This window comes from Emydura macquarii, unplaced genomic scaffold (genome assembly GCF_026122565.2).
Source record: "Emydura macquarii macquarii isolate MOO-44397 ecotype Brisbane River unplaced genomic scaffold, CSIRO-AGI_Emac_v2 contig_431, whole genome shotgun sequence".
NCBI classification, from domain to species: domain Eukaryota; kingdom Metazoa; phylum Chordata; order Testudines; family Chelidae; genus Emydura; species Emydura macquarii.
In genome coordinates, this window is record NW_027130568.1 from 250,288 (window position 1) to 266,478 (window position 16,191).

Genomic DNA, 16,191 nt, shown 5'->3' on the forward strand with positions numbered 1-16,191 from the left:
AAGAAAGAAATAGTCATCATACATAATGAAGAGCTGGTTCTGGGCATAGCATTAGGAAACTTTTAAGGGGTATGTTTAATATTCAGGCTACCTATTTCTAAATAGTCTGTGCATGTTTGAAAAATGTCACTGCACAAACTTGCATCACTGACCTATTTTTGTAGTGACCAGGGGCCTGATTCTGGTTTTATACTGTTTTTACAGAAGCTCCATTGACTTCAGTGAAGTTATTTCTGACTTACATCACTGTAAGAAAAATCAGAATCACATGGTTGGTGTTTTGCAGGCAAATTCTTCATGTATCATATGTATCTATGGACCTGTGAATGGTCTTGACTTTATGAAATAGACACTCAAAACATCCAAAGCAGAAATCCTCCTAAAGGTGACTTGCAAAGGAGATATATATATAGAAGGCCTGAAAGGTTTTCATATTTAAAAAGAAAAAGGAGGAGTGAGAAGGAGATTTCCGCTTGTTTTTTGCAATAGAAAATCAGGTCTTATCTACCCTGGAAGACTCTTTGGTGACTGGAATGCTAGTGAATATATGACATCACTCAAAGCTAAGTGAGAGGGGAAGGGGTTTTTAGTCAGTCTGTTGAAATGTTTTCTGTTTAGTTTTCTGGTTTTTTTTTAACACCTCTCTAATTCCAATGTTTAATGAATATCTGGTTGAAAAATTGTCTTTGTTAAAGTTTCAGCATCCCTGAAGATGTGAGAGTTCATAATGCCCTGTGACCCCTATGAAAAATGTCCTCAGGAAAAACAGAGAAGGCCTGATTTGACATTCCTGATATTTCGAAGGTTAAAAAAGAACTTAATTTTTAAAAAGGAGGGAAAATAAACATTTGTCTTTTTCCTACATCTTAATAAAAGCAACTGAAGTGTTCTAATGTTCTAAAAATCGTTTTCAGGCCATCTTTAGAAGAGAATTACTTATTATCAGGTAGGGTTGCTACCTTTCTAAATCCTGGTAATCATATGCCTGAGGCCCTGCCCCGCCTCTTCTCCCAAGGCCCCGCCCTCTTCTCCGCCTCTCCCCTGTAAGCCTCCCATTGCTCACCCCGGTCACACTGGATCGTTTCAAGGAGACTTCCTGTAGGTAGGAGGTGGCCCCGGCTGAGCAGGGTTTGGCATGGGTTAATGACCTGGTGCCTCCCCTACCTTGCAGTAACTGGGTTTTTGGTTCGGGTGCCATTTAGGGTTGCCAGGTCCCAAAAAACAGACGCCCTGCAATCCTAAATGGCACCCAGACACAGAAGCCAAAAAACGGACCGTAAGGATAAAACCTGGATGGGTCTCTTTCCCCCAGCCCCAAGTCCGCATTTCCTTCCTCTCCCCACCCCATCCCCTTTCCTCTCCCCACTGTCTCCTGCCCCTCCCCTGCCCCCATACTCCCATCCCCTTCTCTTCCCCCTGGCCCTATTCCATCCTTCTTTCTCTTCCCACTCCACCTCCTTGCCCTGCCCCCTACGGGCACTCACCATTGTATAGAAACAGGACCCAGCACCATGTAGAAGAGGAGAATGACGGGCACTAGATCCAGGAGGCTGCATCCCAGAGCTGCCAGCCTTAGCCAAGAAGAGGGGTGTGAGAAGGACAGAGCCTCCCTCCCTCTTCCCCCCTCTCCATAGGCTGAGCAGAGTATGCTGTGCTCGGCGCTTGTAGAAATTGGGGCTGGGGGGCAGTTGGGGCAATGCCCCCCCCCAACTACATCCATGGCTGGCATGGGTTGATGACCTGGTGCCTCCCCCCACCTGTGGTAACTGGACTTTTGGTGTCTGGTCACTGCTAGGTTTCCTTTTTCAACCAGACTTTCCGGTCAAAAACTGGACACCTGGCAACTCTATAAATATCAGGCATGATGTAGAATGTTGAGATTTCATGGCTCCTCTACATTGGGTTACATTTTATTGCTAGGTTGCTAGCTTGGATTGTTGTTTCTATGTATGTTTAGATTGGAAGAAATGGTGAGGGATAATAGCACGGATTTGTGTGTGTGCATACAAAATAGCAGATTAGTTGTAACCTCTAAACTGGGGTTTTTGTATGTATGCACTCAGCAAGATAGGTGTTTTTGCCACACTCTTTTAAAAAATCTTTTGCACTATTTTGTCCATGAATGTAATTGCACATGACATGGAAAATAACTAAAGTTTGGCATCTTTCCTGAGAGATTTTGTTTCTCTACTGTTTTTACTTTAGTTCCTCCCTCACCCCACCTTTTTGATCAGACTTCAGATGCACTTGGGAAAGAGTTTTAATTGTAAATTCAAGTGTCTCATTCTTGGTTTTTCTTAGCCTGTATCAAAACCTTAGATAAAAGTCCATGTTTTACTATTAATACACAAGAATATTCTGCAGCTGTAGTGACTTGGAACCAGTCCTGATAACACATTCATCCGATCTGCGTCCTTCTGGTTCTTTTATCTCATCCCTTTCCCCTCCCTTCCCCAATCTGAGGCATATTGCCTAGAACATCTTATTACTTTCATTATGGTGGCAGCCCTCCAGGCTTCTCTTACTAGTCCTCCTGTAACCTGTGGGGTTAACATAGTTCAGAATGGGTTTTTTTACAATATCATAGCTTGTTTTTCTTACAAAAATGCGGTCCTTAGTTTTGCAATTTTGATTTTTAATAGGCAGGCAGAGAAAGTTCTTGCAAGCACTGTAAATAATATATTTTCTGTTGCAGTCCCTTCATTGTTCCTTGTGTCTCAGGATCCTATTCTGTACTTTCTACCCTAAAGAATACAGAAAGGTTTAAAGAAAATCCTAGGAAAACCCAGGGAACAGACGGAAAATAAAAATGGATGGTAGGCTTCCCAAACCTGACTTTCCCACTTTCTTGTTTGGGCAGCCAGTGGAACTAAAGTCAAAGATGTTGTATCGGATTAAGCTGTCTTGAAAGAAAGTACTCATATTTTGCATACCAAGCCCCGTGATTTTGTTCAGTATTCTGCTGTTTAATATCTTCCTTCAAACCACCACACCAAAGGAACTAAACTATTGTAAAATGATACTTTCCTTTTGAGGTGATTTAATTCTTTAGAGGTGGCTAATCTACCCCTGAGGTCCATCACGCTTAGAGTGCTGCTAAACAACCTTAGGAACAAATACATGTCAATATTTCTCGTTAGCATATTTGTTTCTAGGCCACTCTGGGGGGGTGCGTGTGGAGATCATGTGATCAGATTGGCAGCAGGAGGAGAAAGGGGAAATGTGCATAAAACTACGTGAATGATACTGGGATTTCTTTCGCAGGGGGAAGGAAAAGCTCTCACTTTAATGATCCCAAGCAGAGATTGTGTATCTGAGCTGATGCTGTTTTATGTGAGAGGTTATTCTAAGCAGCTGAAGCGTACAGAGTCATACATTCTGGGATGCATCAACATCTCAGCCAGCGCCAGTCTGAGAGCAGGACCTTCTCTAATTCAGGCACTGTTCCAGGCGGGATGGGACAAAACGGGATTACATATTTACAGCCACAACAGCCTGTTGCTAGAGCTTGGTATCACTGAGCAATAGTTCCCATTTGTAGTAGCTGGGTCATGGCATTGACACAAGCCGCTCCACACACAGCTGGGCCGTGCCAGCGCCAGATATGAGTCTCATGGCACAAGCTGACCCCAGCTGCGCTGAGAGACTCATTCTTTTCTCTGTTTGTTGTCAACAGTACGAGAAGAGACTATGCCAATACAGACAGTGGCACACATACGCACACACACACACACACGTTCTGCAAATACAAACCTCTTCTTTTCAGCACAGAAAGGGAATGACTGTAAACATCTGCAGTTGTCCAAGTTGCATATTTTGTTCTCCATACGGGGTTGAAGGAGATTGGGGGGAGGAAATCTTTGTTTTCCATTTCAGTTCCTCTAAGGGTAGAGCTGTTTTGTATATTGAGATCATACAAGCTGAATGTTTTTCCGGTAGGTATCATTTTGTTTTAGTTGGAAATACTGAAACAGTACAAATTACAGAGGTCAACAACTAGAGCACTACTACGTATTTATTTGTAACATGTCCAGTTGAAATGGTCAGTAATTCGGGTTTTCTAAAAGTTAATCAAAAAGTTGCTTTAAGGTATTTGAATGTATATATATTATATTATAAGTTCATAATACTTCCCAAAGCGTCTTCGTTAGTGTGACAGGGTGTACCAGCCCCACACTGAACAAGAAAGGGTTAACCCCATATTCTGGGCAGAGGAAGCCACATCTCCTCACCACTGATGGGCATGCTCCAACTGGAGCCTTAATATAAAAGGGAGAGCCTGCCCCAGCTCAGTCGGGGCTGACCACCAACGAGAGAAGATGCACATTGCAAGCTTTCTCTTGGGAAATGCTGGAGCCCCAGGTCATGGAGGCCAAGCACTCTGAGATTTTGGCGGATACCTGGCTGCTTCCAGATGCCTGAGAGGGGCTGGAGTTGCAGGGAGCGTCACAAGCCGGCAACCCCAGAGGACCAGGTGACCCGCGAACAGCAACACTGGAAAACAGGGTAGGAAGTAACCCAGGGGAGCTGGACATTGGTCCAGTTGTGGAACCAGGACAAAGGCAACATATTTAGGACGGATCCCCGCTGACCTAGTGGCAAATGCTTTTGCCTCTACAAGGCCCTGGGTCGGGATCTAGTGGAGCAGAGAGGGCCCAGGTCCCTTTACACCAGCTGCCACTCACTCCTGGAAGGTAACCCATTCCCCCTCTGGCCATTGGGCCACGTAGCCCCGCTAAGGAGGGCAGCCGTATTGACTTTGGCCATTAGGCCACACCGCCCTGACGAGGGCAACCATATTGTCTCTAGCCATTAGGCCATATGGCCATGACAAGGAGAGCAGCCATATTGACTCTGTGGGGCTGCCTGCGTGGCCTAATGGCCAGAGGAGGGCAGCCATATTGAATTTGTCCATAGGAGGGCCATCTTATTGACCCCAACCATTAGACCTAACTGCCCTGAGGCTAAGGGCAGTTGTTCAAATTCAGCCACGGCGCTATAACGTCCCTCTCTCCTCCCCAAAGAGTGTACTGTGACAGGTAGTTTTTTTAATTGTTAGTCTGAGAAGCGCCTTTCTCTTATCAAGTATAAGAATCTGTGATTCACAAGCATCAAATATCATAGCAAACTGGCCTTTATTTTCTTTCATATTTTTACAGATAGATATGTGTTTCTATCTGCAAATCTGTTCTTTCAGCATTTGAATCAAAACTGCATTCACAGGAACCTTTGGGCTATACTGAGGACATGTTTTCAAGCTTTTCTCTGAGACCATGAGGGCTAGAAACTATTTGTTTTTAAATGAAAGCTGAGATTTTAAAGAAATAACATGATTCCAAGAGCTGGGGCTTTAAGAAAAATGGCAAATGTGATGTTTGTGATAAAATCATGAGTGTTGGCAAAACTTACCGCTGCATGAGTAAAGGTTGCAAAACTGTGTCCATAGTGCCAAGGGAGTCAAACAAGCTAATTGAATAGTATGTTGCCTTCATTAGGAGCCATAATCAAATGGTCTGATCTGTCTGATCTGTGGGAATATAGGTGCTAAGCAAAAGATTTTGAATGGATACGGGAGGGTTCATCTTGCAACAGAGCGAAATCACAAGATAAGCTTAGGGTCTTGTCTACCCTACAAAGGTAAGTGGATCTGTGTTAGGTCGACTGACAGCCATCTTATTAAGTACTGTGGTGGCTGATGTCCACACTACCCTGCTTGGGTTGGTGGTGCACGTCCTCACCAGGAGCGCTTCCACAGACTCAGAGGAGCAGTGGAAGAAGCTGAGAGCCGGGTCTCTCAGCTCTGCTGGCTGCTCCTTGGCGTGAGCCCAGCTTCCCCACAGGTTCCCGGCGTGCTGCCCCTCCCTCGCTCGACACACACACACACTCTCTCTCCCCCCCCCCATTCCCTGCTGGGAGCCAGGAGAAACTGCCTGGGGCTTCTCGCCCCACTCCCAGAGTGGAGCAGGGTCCAGCCACTCAGCTCTCCAGGGGAGCTGGGGGGGCAGCTGGGCTCTAGCTGCCCGGCTTTCTTGTCAATTTGTCAAAAGAATGACAGCCATAACTACACCGACATAAGCCCTACATCTCTCGTTGAGGTGGTTTTATTATGTTGGCATAGCAGGGGAGTTACATCAGGGGAGGAGGATTTCAGTATGTACACCTCCACTGTTTGGTGTTACAAAACTCTGTAATGTAGACCAGCCCTTAGACACGCATCTAGTTAGTTCCAATTTGTCTTTGTTTATTTTTAAAATATTAAAATATGGAACAATGTCAAAAATGAAGGGTGGAGTTGAGGTAGTTGTATGAGTAAGTTTTGCAGGACTGGGCTTGATCTTCTTCTCATTAAAATCAACAGGAGTCTTGCCAGTAATGTCAGTGGAAGCAGGAACTGTGCCAGCAAAGAAAAGGAAAACTGACTAGGCTATTTTCATTGCTGTTCTGAGAGAAAGGGAAAAGGAAAACAAGCAGCACACACAGTGGAAAATAAATTAATTTTTTTAAATGATATGTTGCCAGTAATATAGGTAAGGACATACATTTTTAAAGAAATATATACATTTCATTCTGACCATCTCCCCCCTCAATGTCCAAGAAACATGGCTTTCACCATATTCTCTGGGAGATGGTTCCATTGTCTTACGTGATGTTTCCAATGTGGTGCATGAAGGACTAGTGGGGAGGCATGGAAGATGTGTAAGTTAAGGGTATGTCTTCACTGCACAGTTACCCTAAGTTCTTACCCGGGTTTTAGCCCAGCTTCCCCATCATACTCATGAAAAAACCTCTGACCCACGTTTGGAGGTTCTTTAAGCCCCAGCTACCTTATCTGGTGGAGAGCTGAGTTAGAGGCCGGAGGCTGTTGTAATTCAGACTGGAACCTGTCTATGTTGCAGTGAGGACACAGGCAAAATTACTTGAGTGCTGATACTTCTCCAGTCCCCTCCCATAATTGCCTCTGAAGGACAGACAAGTTCTCCCACAATTGACTGGGAAAAAAATCCTAGAGTCTCAGCGCAAAGACCCGTGGGCTATGCCTCCCAGATACACATGAATAAGTGCAGAAACTGTGAGACTACAGAAGTGCAGCTAAGGCTTTGCTGTGGGAATCTTGGCTAGGCAAACCTGGGTGCTCAGATCTTCATGCCAATCACTGGCATTTACTGTGCAGTGATGCCATACAATGGCGAGGCCTTTAACAGCCCCAGTGGCAGGGTGTGTGTTTTGGGGAAAGGGGTGATTGGTTTAATTTTCTGGAAAGGGGAATAATTGTTAACTTTCAAAAGCTTGGGAAACACTGATCTAATACCTGTCACTGGCAGCAAATGTTCCTTGTTATTTAACATACATCCCTTTTTAATTTTTTTCATATTACTCCTCATCATTTTACTCCTTTCTGTCAAATTTCTCTCTGGAGATTTTAGCTGATGATGGCATTCCTATCACTCCCTCAACCCCAGTTTGTGACATGACTTTTCATTTTTCAAGTTTAAAATGATCACCTGGAATTATTTTTATAAGTATTGTGTATAAGAATTATACTTTATAAGAATTATATAGTGTATAAGTATTGTCTAGAAGAAATAGGTCAGACAATTAATAACGGCTGGTTGCCTTTAAAAGAAAATCACATTAAAAACAGTCTCTCTATTCATCAGAATACATGCCAGCTGTGTGTAATTTAGCTTGTGATAAGGGCAATGTGTTGTTTTAGAGGGAGGAAAAAACAAAACTTTTGGTATTCAGTTGTGATGGTAGAGCTAGGAAGAATAAAACCACATGTAATTATCTCCTGAAAAACTTTATTTCTGGTAAGATCTCAAGAATTCCACTTACAAGACAATTACAGCTCTATGAAGTATTATATTTTTGAAAATTGCTCAGTTCTATAAAAGGAGTCTTAGAATACTGCAAATACAATTCATTGACTGTTTTGAAAAAAGAATTTTCTCAAAAATATTTGCCAATTTGCTACTTTTGTCATTGTCAGTTAGTGGGCCACAAACTAAGCTGTTATAGTAATTGCTCATCTGAAATCATATGTTTTCATGTTGCTTAGAAAGTTCTTCAGACATCAAGTATGCTGACACTGATAATACTGATACTGTACCGATGATGACCTCAAAGGTGAAAAATGATGTACTGTGTTTCCCCAAATCATAATACAAATTGTATGTGTTTTTCCTGGGAAAATTTCATCTACCACTCCAACAGTGTTAATTTTGTTATACCCTTAATAATTGTGAAGTGTTTTTTCAAATTTTAATCCTACCACAAATGATCTCAGGGTCAGTCTCTGTGATTTAAAAATGTGTGAACTTTTATTTACATGATAAGCCATAATGGATGAGGTAGAGGTACTGAATTGAATTTACAAAGGAAGAAAGAAAGATCCCATTTGTTTGTTTTACTTTAAAGTACAGAATTGCTTGAAATTTTCAATATAGATGGTTAAATGGAAACCAAAAATCATTTATTTATATGCAGGGATTTTACTGATTTTAAAATTCCTTTTAGCTTGCACTGCTCATTTTCCTCATTTAGTGACTAAAACATAAATGTTTCCTTCCCACAAAATGGCTGGCAGTTGGAAACTGTGTTTTCTTGTCTATAGACATGTAGCACCGATTTAACTAAATCTGTTCAGAAATTTATTTAAATCTGTGCAACTTCCTTGTTGCACTGTTCAGCTAGAGAGTGCTTTATATTGATTTGGCTTAATTTGATAAGGAGTCAGCTGAAGCTAAATTGATATCAGGCACTCTGAAACCACTTTAAGTTTGTCCACAAAGTAAATAATTGGTGCAATTTCTGAGTGTAGGCAAGGCCTTTATGGAGAAAGGACTTACGCACCCCTCAGAGGTGTTGGCCTTCAGAGCTGGATGATCCAGAGGGAAATGACTGAGACCTCTATCTTTTATGTCCCTAGACACTTGCAAGGGTGACCAGGTCTCTGCACTGGCACTAATTCATCCTGCTGGCACTATGATGCACTGAAGACTGTACCCACACCTTACACTCTTCCCCTGAGAGGATTAGAAGATGTGGAAGGAAAAGTCAAAGCTGCTTTAGCTAATTTTCCCAACTGTAAATCTGCTAATTCAGAGGGGAGCATGCCACATAGACAAACTGAATAGTTTTGCATGGAACAGCTTTCACAAGCTCCCAGATAAAGTGGGGGTAACACAGTGAGATGATGCAGTTCCCAGGGTTTCAAAGTTTTCCAGGTACTTTTCTTCCCATTTATCTTCCATGCCACATAGCGGAGATGATCATCTGGCCCTATAAAGATGTGCCACCCTCTTCTCTCCTCATAGCTCAAGTATCAGGTGAGAATCTCACGACTCTTAAATTGACCTTAAGCTGACGACTCTTAAGTTGACCTTAAGCTGACGACTCTTAAGTTGACCTTTAGAGTTGACCTTAAGTTGATCCTTTAGCCGGGGTTTTAGGCTAAGTTGTAAAGTTCTTTATCCCGTATCCAATGCCTGTTAAAGGCAGTGGGAGTTTTTCTATGAACTTCAATGAATATTGGATCAAGTTCTTTGAGAAGTGCAAAATATTATACAATTTTATTTAGCTATGAACATCAAAGACTGGCTCATCTGGATTGTAATATGTTTTCAGACTGCTTGGTCTAGAAGTCATTTGTAAAGTAAATTGTATGACTACTCTACAGTAGTTGAAAAGTGAGGACCAACCGAAATAGTTATTTGGGTACAATGTTTGTATAGCAGATGCTTTATTGTATTTAATGTATCTGATTTTATTTCATTACTTTTAAGAACCCAATGATATGTAAAAGATTGTAAAATGAATCTACAATTGCTACCCAATGGTCTGTACTCAGGTTTAAATTGGCTTCCACTGAAATTAAAGCACAATTTCCGTGATGTGAATTTCATTTTAAAGGCAGTTATAAATGTTAGTGTTAGATGATGTCTTATGTTACTTTTACTGATGTAAGCAAGGTCCTACTGAGCAAGCTGTGGGGAGACTTCAGGACCAAACTGTATTTACATGAACACACTCACTCCAGCAGACAGAGCTGTGTTGTCAAAGTGATCAACATGGGCTGGTGCTGAGTTACAAATCACTTTACAAATTCATTTCACTTAAATGCAGGAGTAATGAAATGTTGCTATCCCGATTGTGTGAGCAAAGGGCAGCAGAACTGTGCTCAGTCTGTCCTGATTGAGTGGGTTACTGTCAGTCAAACTGAACTTGATAAGCAGGGAAATCGGACACCAGTCGCCTGTGAAAGACAGAGGGAGTGGAGACAGGTGTCCCTGCTGGGAAGTGGGGCTGTGCCTAAGAGACCCAGGCCTGGTTTAACCTGTCCCTCCCCACTGTTCAAAGACAGAGCTAATCAAGGCTCCATTAGGAGTCTCTTGTTTTGTTCAGTGATCATTAGAGCTGAAATCACTTGTGGTGGGACAGTGTTCCTGCCCAGCTTCAGCACTGAGGTTCACCCACTAAGAACTGATAGTCACTGAGAGCTGAAATCACTCAGAGCTGGGAGGAACCTCAAGAGAACCACAAGCAGAGGACAGGAGAAGAGCAGGTGTCAAAGGAGCAGTCAAAGGAGTAGAGCAGCTGGTGGAGCGGCTGGACAGTGGAGCAAGCAAGGTGTCTTCTTCCCCGCCCTCTCCCTCAACCAGGGTGGGAGGTGAACTCTGCTGCTGCATCTCTGAGCTGTGGATCTGTACTGATTAAAGATAACTGTGAGTGGGGTGCTGTGAAGGGAGGGACACATCAAAGGAACTTCTGGTTGCTGAATTAAGAAACTGAGGCAAAAGGACATTGCCCAGTGTCCTCTGGGGTGGGTGTTTTGCTCACTGTTTTATGCTTATAAATCCTGCTTGCGGCATTTTCCCAAGTCAATGCCTCGTTACTTTCCCCCTTTTATTGGAAGTTTCTTTCCAACACTCAGTCTCTGCGCTTGTGAGAGGGGAAGTATTGCCTCTAGAGGTGCCCAATGCATGGTGTGTAATTGTCCCAGGTTATTGGGTGGGGGCTCGAACTGTTTTTGTATTTAAGGAACCCCAAGATATTGACCCCAGCCCTTATTTCTGCTGACTCCAACCGGCAGAAGGGCTACACTTATTTGCTCAGAAGGGTTGACCCCCTCAGTCTTTCAAGCATTTCTAACGGGGGGCTTACAACTAAATCTTTTCCTTTTTTAAAAGTCCTTCTTCCCAGATGGTGTTACCATTAGATCTCTGTTTACTTTCTAGTACAGCATCTGCTGTTGTAAAGAAAAACCTTTGAAATCTTTTATTATCTAATACACCTTGTGCCAGATTGGTTCTGTCTTGTTTACCTTGCTATTCTCAGGCTAAAGGCAGCATATAGTCCCAGTCTACTCCAGAGAAACTCTCAGAACTCAACAGGGAAAAAATTCCTGTGGGAGCAATCCAAATGATATCAAGGCAGTGACTTACATTGGACTTCAAAGGAAAAAAGCCAACTGATATTAATTTGGTATTCATAAAAATGACAGACTAATAGCAATAAGATGGGGCAGGGACAGTGCAAGCTTCTATACGCAGCAGCAATGCCCCTGACTCCTAATCTGTGATACCCTTTGGTAGACTGGTGAGTTAACTTGCCGACCACTGTGTCAAACAAAACTCTGAACAGTGGCAGAATTGCTGATATACCAAGTCCTATTGCCTGGCCCTTCCAAAGCCTCTTCCTAATAAGGCCCTTGTCCTTACAATGGCCATCTCCAGCCAGATCTTTTGTCTAGCTAGAGTGGAGGGGTCCATTCCAGAGCTTTTTTCCTTGATCCTGGGTCTCCTGCAAGGGCCTTCCTGCTCCCTGCAGGTCTCTCTTTTTCTAACTGAACAGCTTGCTGGCCTTTTATCTGAGGACCAGGTGACCTCCAATGCTATCACCTGATCTCTGGCCTCAAATCCATCACCTGAGAGGAAGCTATTTAGTCATAGGTGGGGCTAAACCCAGCTTGCTTAAAGGGTCATCCCACTCTGTGACATCTTCCTACTCCAGTCTGCCTTGAGTCAGGACTCTCATGTGAAGTTATTTTATGATGTGCAAAATGTTCATCTGAGACTAGCTTGATGCGAACAAGCTTGTGTAGCTATTTTGGCAGACTGGAATCCAGGTTTCAAGTATTGATGTTATATATCGATTGTGTGATGGAATTTGTGTATTTTTTTAATACACCTAAGGGATTTCTCACAGTGGAGCAGTAATCTCAGATCTAGAGATAAATACTTTTTCGATAATGTCCTAGTGTTTATAAGATGATTAAATATTTAAATAACTTTTGGCATGACTTCCATGTGATATGAAACATACATTGTAGGGGTTCATTCTTTAAAAAATGAAGAATGAATAAACTGTAGAGGGCTCAGGACGTATCAGTCTTCCTCTCCACTGTTAGTGATGTTGAACTGCTTTTACTGCATAAGGATACTCAGCTGAGCAAAGCCTTTGGAAAACACAACAACTTACTCCTCCTCCCTTTTTTATCAGCTCCTCTTTCTTCACCCTGTTTCTGGCCAGTATGCTTTCTAACAGCAAATTATCATAAGAAATAACTAGTACAAGATATCCTAACAAAGCTTTCAACCTTCTCTCTTTACTGTTGCGTTTGACTGACATATTTATATTATTCTAGCACAAACCTCTACAATCCTTTCTGTGTCTGAGGCAGCTATCACCTTAGTATTTATTGGTAAGCACTAATTTACTAAAAACTCAACCATTTTATTACTGATTTCATGTTTTAATTTATAGTTGATCATACGTTCATACTATTGGAGAATGGATGTTTTTGTGGTTAAGGTGTAGGACTGGAAGGCAGGAAACCCAAGTTTTATTCCTGTCTCTCTCTCTCAGATTTCCTGGGTGACCTTTAGCAAGTCACTTAGTTTGCCTGTCTGTAAAATGGGTATAATCATATCTACCCAAAAGGGGTGTTTTGTGGTTAAATTCTTCAATGTTTGGAAAGGTGTTGGGGTTCCTCAGGTATAAGTGCTAAAAAAATGCAAAGCATTATTATTTTTCTGACTACTGATTACAATTAGCCTAATCATAGTTAAGTAATTATCATCTAACCTTTACTGTGTCTAATATTCAGATTATTATTTTTATACATCTGGAAATGAAGGGAATTTTTTCTAATAGGTTTAAAATTACTGATTGTGGGGGGAAATGCATCAAGGCAACAACAGGGATAAGTTATCAGAACTATATGTTTTACTTTTATAAGTAGCATCCCATTAGTGACTGCTGTATTTCTGTATCAGTCATACAATGGATGGAGACTCCCTGCCATTCCACCTTTAAGGAGACAGTGTAATAATGATTATAGTTGCTAGCCGGGAGCTAGGATAGACAGCATTGTATGGTAATGATCCATAACTTTCATTTTACATTGGTGTTCCTGCATTGTTTGGACCATCACTGTAAAATAGTGTATCTTTTATAAATGAGGGAATGGTGTCAATCTAGATCGGAATGATCTAGCTATGTAATTATGTTACTCTCATCCCTGTAGTATCATATGATGAAAGACTTGGCACTGCCTTTCTGACTTACTAAATCTTTATGTTAGTCACTGTCTTAGGGAGAGGGAGACTGTTCCTCACCTCCCCACCCTAGTTATAGTCTTTTAATTGTATTTGATGTGGGTAAGGAAGACTAATGACTGGGATCCCTTGGCTCCAAAATGGAAATAATAATTCCATAAACATTAAGGCCTAGTTTTGTCTGATTAACCTGGTAGGGTGTACATACTTTGTTGTTTTTGGCACCTTCCCCTCCCCCATCTTATGTTACAGTGTGGTGAGTTGTGTCATTTTAATAAGATTAGAGATATTTGCATTTTAAGGTGTTCAGAGTATTAGCTAGTGGCGTGTCAGTTTAATCTGTCTGAGCTGGCTATAGTCACCTCCCATAAAGGTTAGAGAGTTCAAGAATATTTACCTTGCAGAACTCAGAGTCTAGACACGTCTGGAGTGGTCCTTAATTTTCAGGCTTTGTCTGAGTTTTGTGCCAACAGAAGTATGATGGATAGAAAAGGTGACAGAGGCAGTATATACAGCGCTCTTAACAAATCATTTATGATAGCGGTGGGTGATAGTGTGCCTGTGTCTGTGTGTGTGTCTGTAGCAAAGGAATAATGCATGGTGAAAATACGTACTGTTCATTACACAATTGTGATTTGCTACAGAAAAGTACTATCAAACAAATGACTGACCCTGATATCTTAAACTAGCACAAAGAACTGGAATCAGAGATCTGGGTCCTTTTCCTGACTCTGCTGCTGACTCATCATGAGCCCTGTCATTTAACACTTCTGTGCCTCAGCTTTCCCAGTCTATAAAATAGGAATGATAATACATGACTATCCCTCCTGGGTGTTGAGGTTTAATTAATAGATGTTTGTAAGGCACTTAGAGATCCACATATTAAAGGAGCAATGGAAATGCAAAATATCATTATAAATGGAGGAACTAAAGGAATTAAGTAAAAACTTTAGTGGAGTATTTTATTATCTGTCATCCTCTACAATGTTACAATGTTTTCCATAATATTTTGGAGTGTTATGATTACTCTTTGAATCAGCTGAAGATGGTGGAAATAATCCTTTGGAAAAAATTTTTTCCCTGAGATGACTCTTTTCAGAGGGAAGAGGTTTCTTGAAACAGGCAGAATGTTTGTATATTGCACATATACCAAAAATTCTTTTCAGAGCACCACTTCATTTAATGGGTCTTAACAGGAATGCTAGGATTGTCCTATTCTTTTTGTGCTTTGGCATATGATGTTGTGTATATCTTACAATCTTCCGTAAGAGCTTCACTACACTTGAGAGATCTTAAGTTCTGGGAGTAGTTCTTTGCAACAATACTTGAACAGTGTGCTCAAGAATAAATACCAAAGATGAAAATTCTGTGTTGGCAGGGGGATGGACAATATCACCTGATAAGTTTTTTCCATCTCAAATGTTGATGATCCTGCTAATATTGTTGCACAAGTGACATTTGTCAAAGTATTTAGACACTTCCAGGTAACTCCGTTGATTAATTAAACTCTGTCCAAAATAAGTGCAGTAATATTATCACTTTCTTGTGGAGACCACACACTCCCTGCCCAAAGAGTTCACAGTGTAGGTTAGGATCAGGAGCAACAAATGGAGAAAGAAAACTGGGTGTTAGAACAGAGTAAAGTCAGCACTGTTCCCTTTGGGAATTTCCCAGAGGGGAAGGTATGCAGAACATGGCCATTAATTCCTGCAAGATACTGTGGGTGAATTGCAGTGTTACCAACGCTAATGATTTTATCATAGTTTTATTATACTTGAAGGTTTTCTTAAAGCAGCAGTTCCTGGAGTCATGTGACTACAAGAGACTCTCACCTTTCATTAAAAAATAAAAATAACAAACTAAATTTCTAGTATTCATTATCAGAGAGAAGCTTGTAAATGTGATCAGAGTAAACACAAAAGGCTCAAAAACTAGAAGGCTAAATAAAAGAACCCTTTTAAAAAAAAATCTCAGGATTTTTTTAAAAACCTCCCAGAATTTTTTTGTTGGGGGATGCGTGGCTGACTCATGATTTTTGAACATTTGAGGTTAGCGATATTGGAATTTTCAAACCCTTATAGTCAATAATACCAAAGGCTCTTGATAAATTTAATAGTCAGCAGTGATATTACATATAGAGTAGGTATGGAAGATGTGAGGAGGACCACGTTTATTTCCTCATTTATTTAGGCAGTTTTGTGGTTTTGTATTTTTAATATTGGTTTTAATGTTTCTCCTTATGTATGTATAAATAGTGTTCATGCGTCCTTGTTTCTTTGCCTTTGTATTTAGTATATGCAAATTTGCGTTTTGTTTTACCCTTCCCTAGTGACCTGTTACATTAGGTTATAAAGATATGTAGAAAGGAAATAATTATACTAAACTTTGATCTATCTGCCCTTGAAAATCATTCTATGATTAAGGATAAGATGTCACAGAGGTCACGGATTCTTGACTTCCAGAGACCTCCATGATGTTTTCCCTTCAGCTGGCAGGGGCCCTGGAGCTCTCAGCAGCTGTCCCCACAGCTCTCAGCCTCTGTGGGCGGTGGCCGAACCACAGCTCCAAGCAGCCGCAGGCAAAGGGCTCACCTGCTGCTCTGAGTGGCTGTGGGCTGGGGATCCTCGCAGCT

General features: G+C 41.5%; 1 protein-coding gene across 8 annotated transcripts in view; it reads left to right on the forward strand.

Moving 5' to 3' along the window:
- LDLRAD4 (low density lipoprotein receptor class A domain containing 4) overlaps positions 1–16,191 on the forward strand; it is a 314,887-nt gene that overhangs the window by 248,554 nt on the left and 50,142 nt on the right. The window contains exons 1-2 of one of the 8 annotated variants that reach the window (XM_067537468.1): positions 5,611–5,637; positions 6,359–6,527. The exons of the other annotated variants lie outside the window; for them this stretch is intronic. The gene's annotated coding sequence lies outside the window, so the exon portion shown is untranslated. Of the gene's footprint in view, positions 1–5,610; positions 5,638–6,358; positions 6,528–16,191 lie in introns of those variants that run through there. 8 annotated transcript variants of the gene reach the window in all.